General features: G+C 40.1%; 1 protein-coding gene across 3 annotated transcripts in view; it reads right to left on the bottom strand.

The window, feature by feature from the left end:
- LOC145978931 (irregular chiasm C-roughest protein-like) overlaps window positions 1-19,235 on the bottom strand; it is a 535,995-nt gene that overhangs the window by 397,091 nt on the left and 119,669 nt on the right. The window lies entirely within an intron of this gene.

The following is a 19,235-nucleotide window of genomic DNA, read 5'->3' as shown; positions in this document are numbered from 1 at the left end:
GAACCGCACATTTATCCTCCAGGGTAAACCGCGATGGAGTTAGACAAACGATAGGCATGCCCGACAGGAAGTTGGTGTTCAGCGGGATGAAGCACGCACATTCCTCACGTTGAGTGGGGTTTGAAAAGTTTCCGAAGTTCCAGACATGATTGGTGCTCATTTATTGCTGAGGTCATCCCACCAGGCAGTGACAGGTCAACAGAACGCAACAATAGCTGCTACTGTCCGATTGTTGGATGTTTGCTGTGCTTCAATGTAGCAACTGTCGGAATGGCTGGGTGAGGTACGAAAGAACCACGAGGTTACCAAGTTTGAAATTACTAATACTGTAAAGCCATCAAATTAAAAAACAGTTTGAGTGTCATCTTAAGAACACTTGATACATTTATGCCTTTTGTGGTCCTTAATCCTTAAGACATTCTACAACTTCTCCGCCTGTAGAGTCCAAGGAAAAAATCGAGAGCTGTTTCAATAATATCGACGTATCAAAGACGAGAGTGTCAAGTTGCTCGTCATAGACGTGATGCTCCAACGAGGGAAATTGTAACAGGAATGGGAAATTCTGGAGGCGAAAATTGCTAGGAAAGGGAAAATGTGCGAGACATTGAGAAATCAAGAAGTCATAATATGAGCTACACAATGCCTTTAAGAGAACTGAAGGTTGGTTTTAAAATAGGAACGGGATAAGGGATTTTCATGGTGGGAAAGGGATATTTAGGCATCCGATGGGAAATTTATCTCTGTAACATAATTGCTGGTAGCTCGTGTTGGAAAGCTCAAGAATGAAAGGAACTTATCAGTAGGGTGTTGTGTGTTTACGACAGGGTGTCTAAAGAAAGAAGTTCCGTATGGGGCTTTGACTATCTGCAAAGTTGCTCAAGGAAGTAAATTACCAGGAGAGGGTTCGGTATTGTCTATAAGGTGCAAGGAAGTTCACCCAAGAGTCCCTAATGGATGCAAGACAGCTGCATTAAGTTCTGAAGAAAGGAATTTCGTTTCGCACTCGCAGACAAAAACACTGCGGTTTACAACGCCAATCAGCTGTAAGAGTTCAGAACAGCATAATCTATAAGAACCTCCGGCAATATTTAATTGCACCTCCAACTTTAAACCACACAGAAGCGAGGTAAGTAAAACAGAGCATATTGGAATACTGGTTTTTGTGCTACCGCCTATCATGAAAGGGGGGGGGGGTTGCAACAATTATATACTTCCGCCACACGCGACATTCTGGCAATTCGTGTTTCCAGCTTTGACTCGTATACCTTCCAGGCGGAGGATCGTGGCTTCCTTTTTTTTACGAATTTCGTGCTTTAACAATCCATTCCTGGCAACAACGAATGACCTCCAGTGACCTCCTCACATCCGCCACTGCAAAAAACAAATTCTTATGTTAGGGGTGGCTTGGTACTCCAGGAGAACGAACCCGAATAGTACAGTAGTTCTTCATACAGTACGTTCACTTCTAAAGAGCGAAATTGAAGGAGAAGTTTGTACCCAAAATTGTCAAGGCAGTTCTTCAGATATTGTCTTGATGGTAGAAGAATAAGGTGTTGTGTTCGTCTCACACACCGTTCTTCAGATATTGTCTTGATGGTAGAAGAATAAGGTGTCGTGTTTGCCTCACACACTGTTCTTCAGATATTGTCTTGATGGTAGAAGAATAAGGTGTCGTGTTCGCCTCACACATCTTTCTTCAGATATTGTCTTCATGGTAGAAGAATAAGGTGTAGTGTTCGCCTCACACATCGTTCTTCAGACACGGTCTTGATGGTAGAAGAATAATGTGTAGTGTTCGCCTCACACACCGTTCTTCAGCCTCATACACCTTTCTTCAAATATTGTCTTATTGGTAGAAGAATAAGGTGTAGTGTTCGCCTCACACACCGTTCTTCAGCCTCACACACCTTTCTTCAAATATTGTCTTGATGGTAGAAGAATTAGGTGTCGTGTTCGCCTCACACATCTTTCTTCAGATATTGTCTTCATGGTAGAAGAATAAGGTGTAGTGTTCGCCTCACACATCGTTCTTCAGATACTGTCTTGATGGTAGAAGAATAATGTGTAGTGTTTGCCTCACACACCGTTCTTCAGCCTCACACACCTCTCTTCAAATATTGTCTTGATGGTAGAAGAATAAGGTGTCGTGTTCGCCTCACACATCTTTCTTCAGATATTGTCTTCATGGTAGAAGAATAAGGTGTAGTGTTCGCCTCACACATCGTTCTTCAGACACTGTCTTGATGGTAGAAGAATAATGTGTAGTGTTCGCCTCACACACCGTTCTTCAGCCTCATACACCTTTCTTCAAATATTGTCTTATTGGTAGAAGAATAAGGTGTAGTGTTCGCCTCACACACCGTTCTTCAGCCTCACACACCTTTCTTCAAATATTGTCTTGATGGTAGAAGAATAAGGTGTCGTGTTCGCCTCACACATCTTTCTTCAGATATTGTCTTCATGGTAAAAGAATAAGGTGTAGTGTTCGCCTCACACATCGTTCTTCAGATACTGTCTTGATGGTAGAAGAATATTGTGTAGTGTTCGCCTCACACACCGTTCTTCAGCCTCATACACCTTTCTTCAAATATTGTCTTGATGGTAGAAGAATTAAGGTGTCGTGTTCGCCTCACAATCGTTCTTGAGATATTGTCTTCATGGTAGAAGAATTAAGGTGTCGTGTTCGCCTCACACAATAAGTATTTACGTGTCAAAAAACGTAAGAATTAACTGCGTATATGGTATCTCAAAATGTTAGAAGTTGATTAATTTTAAAGATAAAGATATTGCTCGTCAGACCAAAAATAGTAATTATTGTCTGCCCTGGTGTAGAAGTAAAACAACTTCCGAAGACTATCTTTTCCTCCTCAGTACCTGTGAAATGTATCGATTCCTTTATTTTTAACAGCAAGGCATACAGGAAGAACAAGCAGGAACTTCGTTAAATTTCGAGAGGCAAACACAACTTTACCAAGGCAATTTCTAAATTACTTTCCGATACACGTTCAATTTATTTTACACCCAACTTCACTTTGAATTTATTTCTTCTAAACTTCAATAAATCATCTGTTTATTGCGATACATCGTCCTGGTCAACACTAAACTCAGCATTATTTAAATTGCAGCAGTTATGATTAACGTGGTTATATTCGGATTCCGGTTCGAATCCTGACACTATATTATGCAAACTTAATATATCTCACTATTCTATATCTACGTTCCGGGGCACTTCTCTCGTTTTCAGGTGAAACGTTTTATCTTTATTTTTATCCTTTATATGTATTACACGGTTGCATAATTAAACAATTAAAATTTAATTAAAATTAATTTGATTTTAAAATAAATTAATTTAATTTTAAAATATTGTTATTGATTTAATTTTTCTCCGAATTATTTTTTTTAGCTTAATTTTTCACCAAATTGATTTAATTGTTGTGAAAAAAGCAGTCGACATCACGGTTTTAAGTACAAATCTTCATTAAGGAAGGAACATCCATTAATCAGCTCTTCATTCATCCTCATTGTCGCGATTAACCTACACCATATCTCGGGAATCTGTGGAGCAAGGCCGCGCATAACGGTACAGAAAGGGAGAAAGCGATTAGGGGGGGCGTTACGGTTTATAGCTGCAGTCGCGTTTTCCCCTCCATGCACTCACTTTTCACTCTCACGTGTTCATGCGTCGAACCATTCTCGAATCCTACTTGCGCAGAGAACATGCTTTCGTTCGCTTGTTAAAAGGCGGAGTAAAGTAATACAGTTGTGATGTAAAGAAATCCCATTCAGTATCTTCTTATACACACAGGTTTACACTGTGAAATGCGTTATCTATATGTATGTTCCAGGATATCTTCTGTGTTTGCGCTGACTGTACACGAGCTGACATATGGAGCCTGCAGATACATGCATGGAAACATCACCGAAATTACGGCCCACTGTCATTCGCAGAAAACGCGAACAGAATATATTAATTGCTACGTGCAGAAATCAGAGGGCAATCAATATTGAGTTTACTTATTTGGGACTCCCCCTGGCGACCAACATTGAAAAACCAATTTAAACTTCCATTCATATTTACTACAAAACTGCAATTATACGGCTTCTCTCTTTGATTAAAATCCAAGTGCGTTCGGAGGTTGGATGTTTTATTCCGGTCGCTCGCGCACCTGAAATGCAACTAAATGCTGCTTCCAGTCTTCTCACTCGTCAACGTTGTCCCTAACTTTGAAATGAAAGTTCTGGGAGCGATTCTATAAAGGTTTTGCAAAATAAATAACAGATGGCAACATTTATTGCCAGAGCTTAGATCTGAATAAGTGATAACAGCAAAGCAAGAATTTTGAATGTCGTGGATTGAGGAAGGAATGATTAATTAAGCAAACTCAACTCGCATGGTTACGAATGTAAATGATTCTGTTAGGTAGTCAGGTGGTTTCAATTATTACGCATGTCATTAAAGTAGTATGTAATTTGTTTTATATATAAGTATCTACTCAAGCCTACTTATGCCTTAGAAAATAAGGCCAATGGTTATTACCTATAAAACTGTAAAATATGTATGTAATTATGTCATATGAATTGGAAAATATGTCATAAAAAATTACAAATATGTCAGAAAAATGCAGAAATATTCCCAGTAAAGTCAAAAATATGTACAACAGTACTCTCGAATTTGTCCCATACCCGATAGAGTAGAGTGGGGCTGTAATGTACCGAATGTTATTTTTACTTTTGACTGATTTTTGTGAAAAGCGAAAAAGGCAAAGAAATGAGAACGAAACTTCTTTACTTCCCGTGCAACAATGAGAGAGAGAACATTTTTCCTCAATAATGTTTGCATTACTAAGAAAAGACGGCACCTTTCTTCCTCCGTAATTTCCATATCCTACCATCGACAATATGAACTATCCGTTGTGCTAAAGCTACGAAGAAAAAAAATATGAAATAACCGATTACGTGCGAGAGAATTACAAAAGTATACAGAAATATGTCTTATTACAACAAAATTGAAGAAATATGTTGTAAAAACGCGAAATTGGTGAAATATGTCAAAATAAGCTTTGTCAAGTTTGTCTATTTCGGCTGATTTTCATCAGATATGTAAAGATCTCACCCCAATATTAGATCCGAAGTTATGTTATAAAGTGCCGGGCCCTAGATTATAGTTAGTATAGGTTAATCTGATTATTTCTAAGGGATTGCTAGGTATCTGGGCCTGTGTGAGAGAGAGTTAAAAACTCTCTGGGGAAGGTAACAGTAATGATGATTCAGTATCATACTGTTCGAGAAACACTACCTCACCCACTTCAAGTCTTTTCGAAATGTATTGGTACAATTAATTTATATAACCACTCGGCTCAAATTCTACAAATTATCATGCACATGGACTGTATGATACACATACACTTCTTAGTTGCTTTCAAAACTTGTTTCCCGCACCATGAGAAAACTCAGAAACCAAGACTACACAGCATTTCAAGGAAGCCAGCGAAACTTATACATACTTCTTTCCAAAGGAGATGTGTATAAGAACTATACACACTGCCTGCAAGTTGTGTATCAATCTGATACACGTGGCCTGCAACAGGAGGTGCTGTGTGCATCAATTTCATACACACATGGCAGTTAAACAATTCTAGGTTAACTATGGAACTACATCAAATTTAGCGAATTGAAATCTCAATAGAGCTTGCACCTCTTTTAAGTCTAAGTATAAAGGAAGACAGAAAAATGAACAGGCAATTCCTCATATTGTCTACTGCTGTAAGAAATACCGGAATTTCTCTCTCCTTCTTTCACGGAATTCGGTCCATGTCGTTCAAGCAATCTCATTCAATCTTTCCCGGCACATTACAGGCCAGCCAACATCTTGGCTGCGATACCTTTTATGTACACTGTAAATACACCATCTCAGTTAATTAGATGGTGTCGCAGATGCCTGAATTGTATGCACAGCGGGGATTTTCCAACCCCAAGAGCCCCCGAGATAAACGTATCATATGTCACTTTGAGACCAAAAACTCGAGGCATCCCAGTCCAGGAAGGCAACCCCCGGGGGGGAAGGATGACACGACAGAGAGGAGGCGGAGGGAGCTTTGGGGCATCGTCCCGTGAAATGATATGACGTCACAGAAAGCGAGGCAGCAGCGACTGAGAAATCAGAAAAGACGTGTATCTCTTGCGAACAGTGGGACGAGGCTTGTTGAAAAGGGAGAAGAGGGAATTCACCTTGTTGTCAGTCAACATTTCTCGTACTCTGGGTGTCATGTGCTTTCGGAATAGAGTCAGAAAGAATGAGCGCCTTAATGTTTCTCACTGGATATACAGTATTGGCGAAATTATTGGACTCATTGTAAGAAAGAAGAACATTTCCTTGTTTTGAAAGTGTTCTAACTAAATGGTCCTGGGTTCGATACCCGGTGGAGGCATATAGTGGTTCGGATTCCACTTTGAACTGTAGGTCCAGTCCCGATTAGCCTTACTGTGCACAAAGCGGACTTAAAACACCAAATCAATCAATCAATCAATGTTCTAACTAAATATATTTGACGATTGTTATAACTTTTTATGGGATTAAACTGTTCGTCTGCTTCGATTTAATCTTGTTTCCCACAATACTTTCTGTTACTGTGTCCCACTAAGAGATGGCAGCACGATGCTTTGCATATTCGCAAAAATGCCTGGAACAATACGTACATTGTTTGCCGTGTTATTTATACTATTTTTGGTTATAAAAAAGAAAATAATATTAATTCTTGTTGTAAGGGTGTTCTTTATTTGTATCTTCGGATCAGCGCGTAATTTCATAAACCATGAAGTTTAGTGAAGAGTAAAAGGGAATTGTACATAAACAATGATTAAAATGGGTTCAAAAAGGAGTCAAAGGTGGTCATACGAAGAAGTACTGACAGTACTGCAGTGTGTATAACAATGCAATGTGTATCACAAAACATAAAATCTGTCAAATTTCCCTACATAAAGTGAGTTAATTTTGGTTTCATTTTTTGAACTAATGAGTCCAATAATATGGCCAATACTGTATATTTATACAGACGATGATAACAGGCCAAGAATATTAGATTACAAAATATGAATATGACAAGGAGTAGAAAAATAGATGGCGTCCGGTCGCCATGGCGCATGAATTTTTTAATTCAGTTCATTTTTTTAAAATAATATTTCGAGTTGCTTAGGGAAATTTCCACTGCTTTTATAAAAAAACTTGCTGATTACCAGGCGTTGCCCGGGTATTTATTTATCCCAATCTTCTATTAGACAGGAAAATAATGAATTCTAACTATAAAGTAAAATGAACTTGGGAGTTGAACGGCATTGGGAGCGTTACTATTCATCTTAGCGACCTCGAAAACTATGGATTCCACCCTAATATCGGTCGTTTTCGATGTCACCCTCTCCCCACCCCTAGCGGTGCCAGGGGTGTCTTACCCCCACAGTATTTCTTTCCAGATTGTAAGTCATATGTGTACTAGGTTTGGTTGAAATCGCTCCAGGCGTCCGAGAGTTATACCGGAACAAACATACACACACACATATATATATATATATATATATATATATATATATATATATATATATATATATATATATATATATATATATATATATATTATATATATATATATATAATGTTCTCATCTTGACATTTGAGGGGGGTTGCCCCCTAAAACCTTTTTTTTTTAGCCGAAACAAAAAAACACGTATTTCTTCCTTTTGGACCTTCTATATACCTGCCAAGTTTCAGGATATCGGAGGTTGACACTTAGACAACCTGCCTTGTAAGAGTCGGCCATATATGAGAATGTATTGATGCTGTTACCAGTTGAGCCTTCTTTAGAAAGACCACTCTGGAGCAAGAATTAATTACTTTTAATCCAATCTTGTATGAAAAAAAGTAAACGTTTTAAGGTCGCATTTCAAAATGTATAGTTTTATCTTAGTTGGATTCCTTAGACCATATTTGAATTATTTTTAGTTTTGTCTACTCCTGATTATAACAACGCCATAGACTAAATAAGATACTAGAGTAGGCAAAAAAATGCAAATGAAAACAATAGGCATTAAATATCCTAGGCGAGGTTTCAGACCGAAGCTACTAGCGACACGTGTCGCTTGGAAACGTACTCTCAGTAATCAATGCAATCCTTCGAACCGAAGAGACACGACAAGCTCCTCGTGTCGCCTCGATCTGTTGTTCGCGCATGGGCGGGGGACATCCAGACTGAAGGGGCTTTTGTGTCGGTTAGGCGTGAATTCTCAGTGTCGCCTGTCGTTCCGGTCTGAAAGCTCCTTGAAGGCATAAACACTGCACTGGAGACAAAAATAAGAAACAGAGTAATAAAAATACACGCACCGATTTCTAAAAAGTTAAATAAAAGTGAAAATAGGCAGTTAATTAAGCGAGAAGTGTGAACGTGAACAATAGTATGTAATAATTTTCTAACACAGACAAACAGTTCTGTCCTAGCTACGTTACACATACACCTGCAAGAAAGTAAGGAGAAGGAATCGATCTTGACAAAGAAGCAGGTTTGCCGGCCTCTGTGACGCAATGGTTAGCTAATCACGCCATGACGTCAGGGATCCCAGGTTCGAATCCCAGACTGGGCATGGCTATTCTTTGTGAGCGTCCCTTCATCATCTTCATCATATCATCAACATACTCATCTTCGCGAGTAGCCAAAAGTGGCACAAAAGCAACATAAAATAAACCAAAGGGACAGGCTTGTAATGGACTTACGTATAAAGAACCACTGAAAATAAGTTTGGAAACTATCCAGAAAAGCATGAGATACGTGTGTAAACAATTCAAAAGGCACTAAAAAGTGAATAAGATTCTACAAAAAGAAAACTGGCCTCCCCAGTGACACAGTAGTAGTGTCGTCGCCTTATATTCAAGGGGTCCCGGGTTCGATACGCGGTGGAGACACACAGTGGTCCGGATCGCACTTTACACTGAAACTCAAGTCCCGATTAGCCTTTCTATGCATAAAATGGACTTAAAACCGAAACTCAAGCCATAAAAAGAAAACTGAACAGACAATGACAATTTGGGTGGCAACGGTACCATCAATTTGGAAAATAGGCAAATAAGGGCAAACCAATGATTGCAGAAACGGTGCAGAGCCTAGTTATATGGGGTATATCATTCAAGGAAAAGTTCCCCCAACAAAATTTGGCAGAACAAATAAAAAAAAAAGGTTATTTCTGGACGATATTGAAGAGATGTGAAGAGCAAGAAAGGTTTTATGAAGAATCAGGCTTGATCACAGATACTTTGCAAACAATTCCAATTAAATCTCAACTGATCCGGGAGCCCTTGTACCCTATTGCCGCGCAGTTTGAAGCTTGTGAAAGGGGTTAGGGAGGAGGGGGTTGCAAACGGAGATGGTCGATCAGCGCAAACACCCTCAGGCCATATTTATATACCGCGTACTGGACCATGATAAAACGTTTGAATGAGCAGCCATGGACAACATGGATGGAGAATCCCCCTTGGCTACTCCGAGGGACAGGGGGGGGGGCGTATTGGGACCATCCTCCACAGCATCCGAGGAGAGAACTGGTCTCCCCACTCTCAAATATGGTGGCGTTATCCAGCAAGAGAGAGAGAGAGTATACACAGCGCTGGTAATCATAAAAGAGGGATTACAAATAACCTCCCGAAGACAAACTTGATAAATACTTAAAATGGGTTTGTTTTTTGTAGTGATTGGCTTCTTGGAAGGGGGGGGGGGAGGGGTTCCCCCCGTTCTTCCTTTTTCTCTAAATACTTGAAGATTACGAATGGAATAAGCACTAGAAGGAAGGGAAAAACACACAATAGAAAGGAGAGAAATAAACAGCAAATAAATATTAAACTAAAACACACGAAAAGAGCTAAAATATTATCTGAAAGCGCAGCAAAATAGGGAAACAAGCAATTTATAGCACTCAAAAGATGCAAGTAAGTCACTGAAGCGCTCAAGAGATGATAAGCCATAGGAGAACATTGAAAGATGGATATAAGCAACTGATATAGAAGCAAATATGCAAATATTAACCTCGAGCACAAGAATGTAGCAAAAATATTCTCTGAAAGCGCAGCGAAGCAGGGAAATAAGCAATCAAAGTTCATGATTGAACTGACATTGAGACGCACGGAAATAGACAATTGAACCGCCCAAATATGAAAATAAGTGATTGAAGCACTCGAGAAGATGACTATAAGCCTTAGAAAAGCATAAAAATGTGAATATAAACAACTGATGTGCAAGAAAATATGGGAAAAAGCAATTGTAGTGAATCAAAACATGGAAATAAGTAAATTAAGTCCACGAAAAGAGTGAAAGAAGTCATTGAGTTTAAGAAAGCAGTGCATTAATTACTTGAGCTACACGAAACATGGTAATAAGCAAGTGAAGTACACGAACAGAGTGAAATAAGTAATGAAGTGCACCAAAACATGAAAATTAACAACTGAAGTGCACCAAAGAATGGGACAAGAAATTGAAGAGAACGAGATGCCACAAATGAAGAATACAAGTGCAAGAGAACACGCAAATGCACATATTAAAAAAAAAAAAAAAACAGGAGTGTAAAGCCGATAGCACTCAAGAACAAGGAACGCTTTTCTGACACTTTTGGCTAATCGCGAAGATGAGGATGAATGGTAATAAGACGAGAGTGTTGAAAGAAGAATCACAAACCTATGGGGAAGACAACACTAGCGCCACAGAGATTTATCCTGGCCACAGGTCAAGGCGCCTGGGCATCGTTAGCCTGCAAAATGCAGTCCGGGGTGTACTATGTGGAAGAGAGGTAGACATTCGGATCATCCCACATACATAAGCTACAATACTTTAAAGTACAAGAAAATAAAGTGAATTCTACCGAAAGAGAGAGAGAGTGAATTGCTTATGTGACGCAAATGATATCACTTTAAGAACGCAACAAAAAGAATATAACAAAAACTCAAGATACGGAAAACACACTTACTTGGGTACTCAAATATGAGAGAAATAGACAAAAAAGATGGGAAATGAACCTTTTAATGTGAAATGGCAAAACTTGGTCCTAAAATAGAGAAATAGAAAGTAGAAATTAAGGGGAAAGGAAGCTTAGAGAATACATTTCGTTGTCTATCCTGCAGAATATTTGGCAGTACTTGAACACAGTTAAGTTAATTTCAAAACAAGGATTTGCAACGGAAATTTTTGTTATGGAAATTGGGAGGGGGGAAAAACGTAACAAAAAATCAACATCAAAGACCACACGCTTCATTACAGTGCACAAAATACACAATTAGGGCAAAAACCTAACGTCAGTAATTACATTTGCGTAAGTATTTAATCCATGATCAATTGGTTTTGCAGGAAACTGCGTTCCTGAATTCTCAGAATAGCCATTTTCCACTCAATTCCATCTGCTCTCCAGGGCTGACCTCTCCAAAGTTCGCCGTGTAGCATTGCTGCCTTTCCCCACATAGTTACCCCAACGTCCAGAGGCGATCTCGAAAATCCTCTACCCAGAATTCTCTTCGGGAGCTCCCATTTGCCCCGTGTCCTTCGACATGTAGGCGGATTTAGAGGGGATTTCAGCGAAAACTCGTGGTATTTGCGTAGAGGCAAACCTACAGAGGTGCAGCGAGATATGTCTCCTCCGTGCTTGTGTACTGCATTGTATATTGAAAGCCTCTTTTTTTTTCTTTTCTTTTTTGTCTCTCTCGGTGTGGAATCAATAACAGGTCCGTTGCTGGTAAACTCTGATGATAATGGGAAGTAATTGTCATGACCCAATGTACCGAAAGTTACATTTCAAGCGTAACTCTGTTTCCGTTACTTTAAAACCCTTCCAGTTTGCGCTACTTTAAAACTAACAGCTACTTTCAAACTGGCGGTTGACGTGAGTTTACAACTATCAGTTGCCCTGAACTTAAAGCTAACTATCTCTTGACCTGAGCATAAAGCTAGATTTTAAAACTAACTACCAGTTTCCCTGATTTTAAAACTAACTATCGGTTGCACTGAGTTTTAAACGAACTACAGGCTGCCCTGAGTTTAAAACGAACTATCGGTTAACCTGAGTTTAAAACGAACTATCGGTTACCCTGAGTTTAAAACTAACTACAGGCTGCCCTGAGTTTAAAACTAACTACAGGCTGCCCTGAGTTTAAAACTAACTACAGGCTGCCCTGAGTTTAAAACTATCGGTTGTCCTGAGTTTAAAAATATCGGTTGACCCGAATTTCAAACTAACTATCGGTTGACCCGAGTTTAATACTAACTATCGGTTGACCCGAGTTTAAAACTAACTACGTCGGTTGACCACAGTTTAAAATTAACTACATCGGTTGACAAGAGTTTAAAACTAACTTTCTGTTGACCCAAGTTTAAAACTAACTTACTATTGACCCAAGTTTAAAACTAACTACATCGGGTGACCAGAGTTTAAAACTAACTTCATCGGTTGACTCAAGTTTTAAACTAACTATCGGTTGACCCGAGTTTAAAACTATCGGTTGACCCGAGTTTAAAACTAACTATCGGTTGACCCGAGTTTAAAAGTAGCTATCGGGTGCCCTGAGTTTAAAAGTAGCTATCGGGTGCCCTGAGTTTAAACTACCAATAGGTTGCCGTTACTTTGAAAGCAACACCAGTTTTCTCTACTTTGAAACTAACAACCAGTTTCCTTTACTTTGAAACTAACAACCGGTTGCCATTACAATAAAACTAACTACCGGTCGGTTTCCGTTACTTATCATGATTGATAGCCCTTGTTAGGCTACAAATATATGATAAAAGCTTGGAAAACCGAGTTGGCTATACTGAACTAAGATCTCTAAACAGGCGCGTGCCACATGACCGAAGGGGACCAAGCACGTGCCCTTCTAGGGAGGAAATCCTTAACTCCCTTCACCCTCCACGCATGATATTGCCCCAGAGCCTGATGCACATATGTTACGAGGGATGCAAGCATGGAGTCACGGCTTGATAGTGACCCCCATCACTCATACCCATTCACCCTCGGTAGCCTTGTCTGGGAACACCACCGCCTCAGTGTTGCTAACCTTACGAAATATATGCAAGTGGATTCTATGTTCATTTTGTCCTACTCTGAAGGCAATTTAACGTGATAAATCTTACCAAGTTAAGGTTTGTTGACGCCTTAGATAATTCTGAAAGTGCAGTGGCGTGCCCAGGATTCAAAAGGAATGGGGGTTACGTATATATTTTTTTAGTAGTCATCCCTCATTTTGCCATTTTTCTTGCGTCTGCCGTTCATTTTTTAGGAATACTGGGCCAATGGAAGGTTTGTGACCCCCCCCCCCCCTGGGTACGCCACTCTCAATGTGTCTGCAGCAGATTTCAACTGTAAAAGATTATACGAATGCCCTGAGTTGGTTTGCTATTGGCACAATAACAAATCGAATTTCTGAGCAAACAAAGAGAATATAAATATATCCTCCATCAAATATCGGTTTCGCCAAAACCGAACTAGTTCTGCTCCCCTCTAACAGGTGTCGCTACTAGGCGAAAGAGTAATATGAAATCCTGTATTCGAATTGTCCGAATACAGATCGGACTATGAAAGTAAGCTTACGACGCTGTCATAAGTTACATTGATCATTCACAAAGCTAGAAATTCCACGAACTGTTTCAGCTGTGGCGCAACCAAAAGTGTATGGAGCATGCACATCTGTTTAATTTTTGAAATAACAGTTGCCGCTTCTCTGTTATCTTTCGCAATCCCGCAGAAAAGATAAAGAAACAAGTGAAGTGCAAACACGCTCAATGCGAAAAGCATGAACAGGGAGATGGAAACCTTGATTGAAAAATGCATCTGCCCCTATGCGTTATCATATCTGACCTCTTGAAACGGGCAAAACTCTCGACTCCAGCGCCGCATCTTCAGAAGCTGCAAGGCTGAATATTCATCATCCTCTCACAGTTATATTTCGCGCTTCACTTCACCCGGCGAGCGCATGGGTAATTTGCATTGGCCGTGGTAAGGTTACGAAGCCATTCCTTGCATCCGACAAGTGCTGCCGCGAATAAGACGACGGCCATTTACTCAAGCTCCCTTCCCTTCAGGGTGTGAGAATGGAAGGACTCAATTCAACCATTGAACATAAATTACGGCGGCCTCACAAAGTAGCTTCTGTTCATAGGGGAAATGACGCAATGTGTTTTCGTTATGCGCCAAGGAAAACCACTCGTAGCGAGGGAGGGAGACCTGAAGTTGTATCGGAAATTTACAATCTTGCGCGCCTATCGAATTTCCTATATAGGTAATGTATTATGTCTGTTTGTCTGTCTGTTTGCAACTCTGGCTAGTTGCCATGCGAACGTAGAAGGTTGGCAAGCATCTCTGTGGTAATCCAATGTGCTCTTCGAATCGTTGCTAGGGAACTGAAAATTCTAGTGTCGCAGCACATGAATTCAAGTAATGAATTTCGATTGGACGTCACAATATATTTTGGATGCCATTACGCGTTTAGAATGTAAGATTTTCGTTAATTGGTCCTGGGGCTCCATAAGTACCGGAAAGTAGATCCGGGACTACCAAAGTACCGGAAAGTAGATCCGGGACTACCAAAGTACCGGAAAGTAGATCCGGGACTACCAAAGTACCGGATAGTAGACCAGGGGCTACCAAAGTACCGGAAAGCGAATCTGGGGCTTCCAACGTCCCGGAAATCTAATCCGGACATTCCAACGTCCCGGAAAGCGGATTCGGGTATTCCAACGTCTCGGAAAGCAAATCCGGGGCTTTCAACCTTCCGGAAACCAGGCCAGGAGATTCCAAAACGCCGGAAGCGAAGCTGTGGCTTCCAAAAACCTCATCAATTGTATTGAGGTTTTCGGAAGACTTCTAGTATCTAAACGTTTGTTTGAGTTCGGTTTTAAGTATACTTTATGCATAGTCAGGCTAATCGAGACTGGACCTACAGTTTTGAAGTTGGATCCGAACTACTGTGGAATGTGCCTCCGCCGGATATCGCCTTGGTTACAAGGCGACGACGTTACCATTAAGCCATCGGGAGGCTTGTGACTTGGTTGTGTCTCTAAGACGAATAAGATTAACACACTTAAGATTTTAGGGTTTTGAAAGTTTCGCTATGACTTGTTTTTGAAGACATCTCCAAGCTCTGTTCACAGAGGGCAGGAGTAGCAGAAACCTGAAACTGAAACTCTGAGCGCATCCCTACAGGCTATTTCTCACGTAGTTTTAAGGCACATAGGAGCAGAAATGTTTCAAAGAATTGGAGAATAATTATCAGTGAACACTCGATCCACTCTTCAACGTTGCGTGAAATTTCCATCTTCTGCCGTGACAGAGAAACTGTGTACTTAAAACTTAACCAAATTTGAATTTCTGAATCTTGTAAAAGAAAGAAAGTCATTCGACCTTGAATCCGCCATTCATCTGTAGTGTCATTCTTTCTTTTCCCTCTTCCTCCTCCTACATTATCTTTCCCCTGCTTGCCTTGCGTGTCACCGCTAACACTTGTCATTATATCCCTCACTTTTCCTTTTGCAAACCACCTTTTTTCCTGCTGTAACAGTGAAGCCACACCTACTTTAGGTTTCACTCGCAATCCACATAATTGCGCCTCCTTTTTTGTCTATCATTCTTGAAGCTCACGTATACGACATTTCAAACAAGGAGTGGGGAGACCTTTCGTGTTTGCTTTAATTAGCCATTGTGCCTTTCATCAACCTCCACTATTTGCTTTCGCCTTCCCGTGTCTTGCTCTGGTGACACGTTCAAAGATTAATCACGTTTCTAGCCGTGATATAGCTTCATAAGAGAAGCCCCCGAGATGTGTTTGAAGTGGCAACATTCTTACTTACAGGCACGCAGTAGGTCGCTTTGAAGCTGCTACGAACATCCTACATAGCTGAAACTTGTTATGCTTACGACTAACAATATTCTCTCATACAGCTTTGTACAGTTAACATATTGGAAAGCCATCCACATAACGACGGTTTGTAGAAGCCCAGAACTAGATTAACGCTCCACTGGCAACTAAACTAAGTATCCCGCTGATATTTTGGCTTGGCACGCGTAACTTAGTACCTCACTACTTCACATAACCACAATTATTTTCTTTACATAGTGCATTGCTTGACTTTTATATTTCTTTCGATCTGGCAATTTTACATTTTTCTTCCTGAAGATGAGAATTTCCCTAACCAAGTCTACAAAGCATGAAAATTAAATGACTCAAAATACGTTGCATAAATGACACATAACGCATCGCACGGAGTAGACTGAACATTAGTACATATTGCTGATCTCAATACCGAGTGGAGAAACTAGTAGGAACATAGAACACGATATAGTTGGTTCAACAGTTTGTCATTCTGTAAATTACCTCACTCTGGCGTTTTCCCACTAAATTGGTAAGCATATCTAAAATTCACCATTTACCTCGTACATTTTCTTTTATAGATCCCTCGTTCAAAAAGTACGAGAGGAGACTGTCTAGAAGCACGGTGTAAAGATGAGCCTATTTCATTCGTTTAAGTTCTCTATTACCAATAAAATATACTAAGAGAAAACTGATTTGGAACTTTATATAATTCACAATGTAAACTCTATAATTATATGGAGAATATCCATAGACAATGTAAAAGTGAGAGACAGAATCAAAATGGAGAGGAGACGAGATCGAAGGAGCCAGGATAAGAAATGAGGATATTTGACATAGGGAGTAGGCAATAAGCATGCATAACAAAACAAATTAGATGCGGTTCAGGTGAATTGCATGTGTGAAGAGGATGGGGCTAAGAAATACTTTCAGAGCATATAGGTGTGTGTAACAAGTAAGGAAATGGTCGGGAAGACGACAGTTTGGGTGGAGAGAATAAGCAGTTGAGAATGTGAGAAAGGAGTATATGAAAAGGATGCGGGCAGATAGACTTCCTATGAGGGGGAATAGAGTATACAAGGAACTGGGAAAATGATGAAATTAAGTTGAAAGGAAAAGGTCAGAATGAATGTGAGAAAAGAAAGAAAACATGAAGAAATCAGGGCCAGAAATACTTCAAGTGAGAATGCACAAAAAGTGCGAAAGGGGCAAAAGTAAGGGTAAAAAGAAGAAGATAACAGAAAATGTGAGGAGAAGGAAGATGAAGAAGATGGAGCCAGAAAGAGCATATAGGAGTGGGAAATTAGCCTAAGGGAACAGAAAAGTGAAGGTGAAAAAAAGAATGCAACAAAAGGGCATGTGGAGAGGATGGAAGAAGCGATGCACAGTGCACCAAGGGGTGAAAGTGAAATTGGAAAGAATGTGAGACTGTCTGTGAAGGAGGTGTGACCAGACAGACTTCCAGTGAGAGCATGGAGTCCAAAGGAGTGTGCAAGAGACATAAGGGAAGACTAAAGTGAGGGTGAAAAGGTAAGAAGATAATATATGAAAAGAAGGGAAAGAAGGCTTCCACTGAGAACATCCTGCATAGAAACAGAAAGAGTTTGGAAACTGGAAGGAAAATTGAGAAGAGGGCATGATTGGAACATGGCAGAATGAAGTAAACGAGGAGACAACAGAATACGGAGATTTCTGTGCAGATTATGACATACTCTCTTGTAGTATTCTCAGTCCTATACATCATTGTACACGTTAATATATGTAAAGCCATCGTAACGTGAAGGTGTGCATCACAAAGATGCATGAGAAGCCAGTCGGATAGAAGTACTGTGACAAATGACTCGCGACAAACGAGCAAGAAACTTGATGTTTCGCGTTGAAGACCCAACGTAAGCCACCAACACATAATTACTGCCTCTGGTTTAATCACCGCACCTCGTCGCCAGGCTGAAACGGCACAGACCGGTACCGCTTCAGCTCATTAAATAGAGAGGGCATCATCTAGCAATAAGCCACTCACCCATAGCAGCTTCTTCTGATCAAGTCGTGCGCTAGGTGTCCGATTACGTAAACATGTTTTCGCTCAGCGAACCGACGAGCATCACTAGTTTTGTTTAAAATGTTCGTAATATTTGTACCGTAAGGTGTGAATTATGTGACGTCAAATGTTTCGAATTCGTGACTGGCTCTGTGGTCTTTCCTTGATGCGGGGGAAGGACGCTTGTGAGGAACTCTTGTTAGTTGCAGCTCCCAGAAGGGTAAATAAGGATGGATAGTAGATTCAGCAAGTGGCAACTGTTGTTGAAATGTGGAACGGAAGAAGTAATGAATAAAGATTCTCAGAGTAATGAGTTTGTTTTGAAGGCCACTTTATGCACAGAAAGGCTAGTCGGAACCGGACATACAGTTTCCAACCCTATACCTCTTGATTACATAGCAAAGACGTTATCACTGCGCCATCGGGAGGCACCTCAGAGTAATGAATAGATGAAGTCACTGGGTACTCGTAGGTGGAATGAGACGAAGAAATCTGATAGGAAGTCAAGCTGCCAATTGGGGTAAGTGATGATCCTAGCGAGGTGCCTTACTGGTTTAGCGTGGGCGCCAATTCTTGTCCATTTCCTGTTCGCAAATCCCTTCTGGATAGCTAAATTTTCGTGTAACGTGGTGTTCCTTACATAGGCACACCTCATAAACACTATATACAGTCATTCTTCCTCAACCAGGAACTTAAAAAATGTTAATATTTCCCAGTCTTGCGTGCTAAATTTTCCTGAACTATCTTCACTACATCTCTACTTAATCTCTGCGATATAAAAGAGCTTTCTTCTGACGAAATCTTAAGAATGTAACCACAAGATTGATGTTAAAAAAAGTTTAGGCTTAGCCACTGAAGCACAACGTGGTTCGCTAACCAGCACAATACAACAGCTGCAAATGTTGAAAAGAATCGGTAAAAAAAAAAAAATCATTGCAATTTTGCTTTCTAAACCCGCAAGACATCTTCGACCACCTGGCACAATTATCCTTATTTGGAATGAAGTATGATTTGTTATCCAGTGTTGCCAACTAAGTAAAATGAAAATTGTTATTACATACTGACGAAGTATTTGCTTGAATTTCACACGTTACGGCCCAGTGCTAAGAAATAAAAACGCTTAGGATACAAAAATGCGCGCTACCTTGACAATCCATTCTTGCCACATGGATAATTCATTTTACTGACATTATAGACATTAATATTTAACCATACGTAATGCATACACTCCGCAAACAGAGATGCCACTCAGTGAGGAGTAAGTGCTATATTGATTCACAGTGACATAAAAAGCAAATTGTGTTACCCAACAGCAAGATATAT

The sequence above is a fragment of the Lepisma saccharinum genome, chromosome 25 (assembly GCF_977018435.1).
Source record: "Lepisma saccharinum chromosome 25, izLepSacc3.1, whole genome shotgun sequence".
In the NCBI taxonomy this organism is placed as follows: Eukaryota; Metazoa; Arthropoda; class Insecta; order Zygentoma; family Lepismatidae; genus Lepisma; species Lepisma saccharinum.
This window is presented reverse-complemented; position numbering and strand designations above follow the sequence as displayed.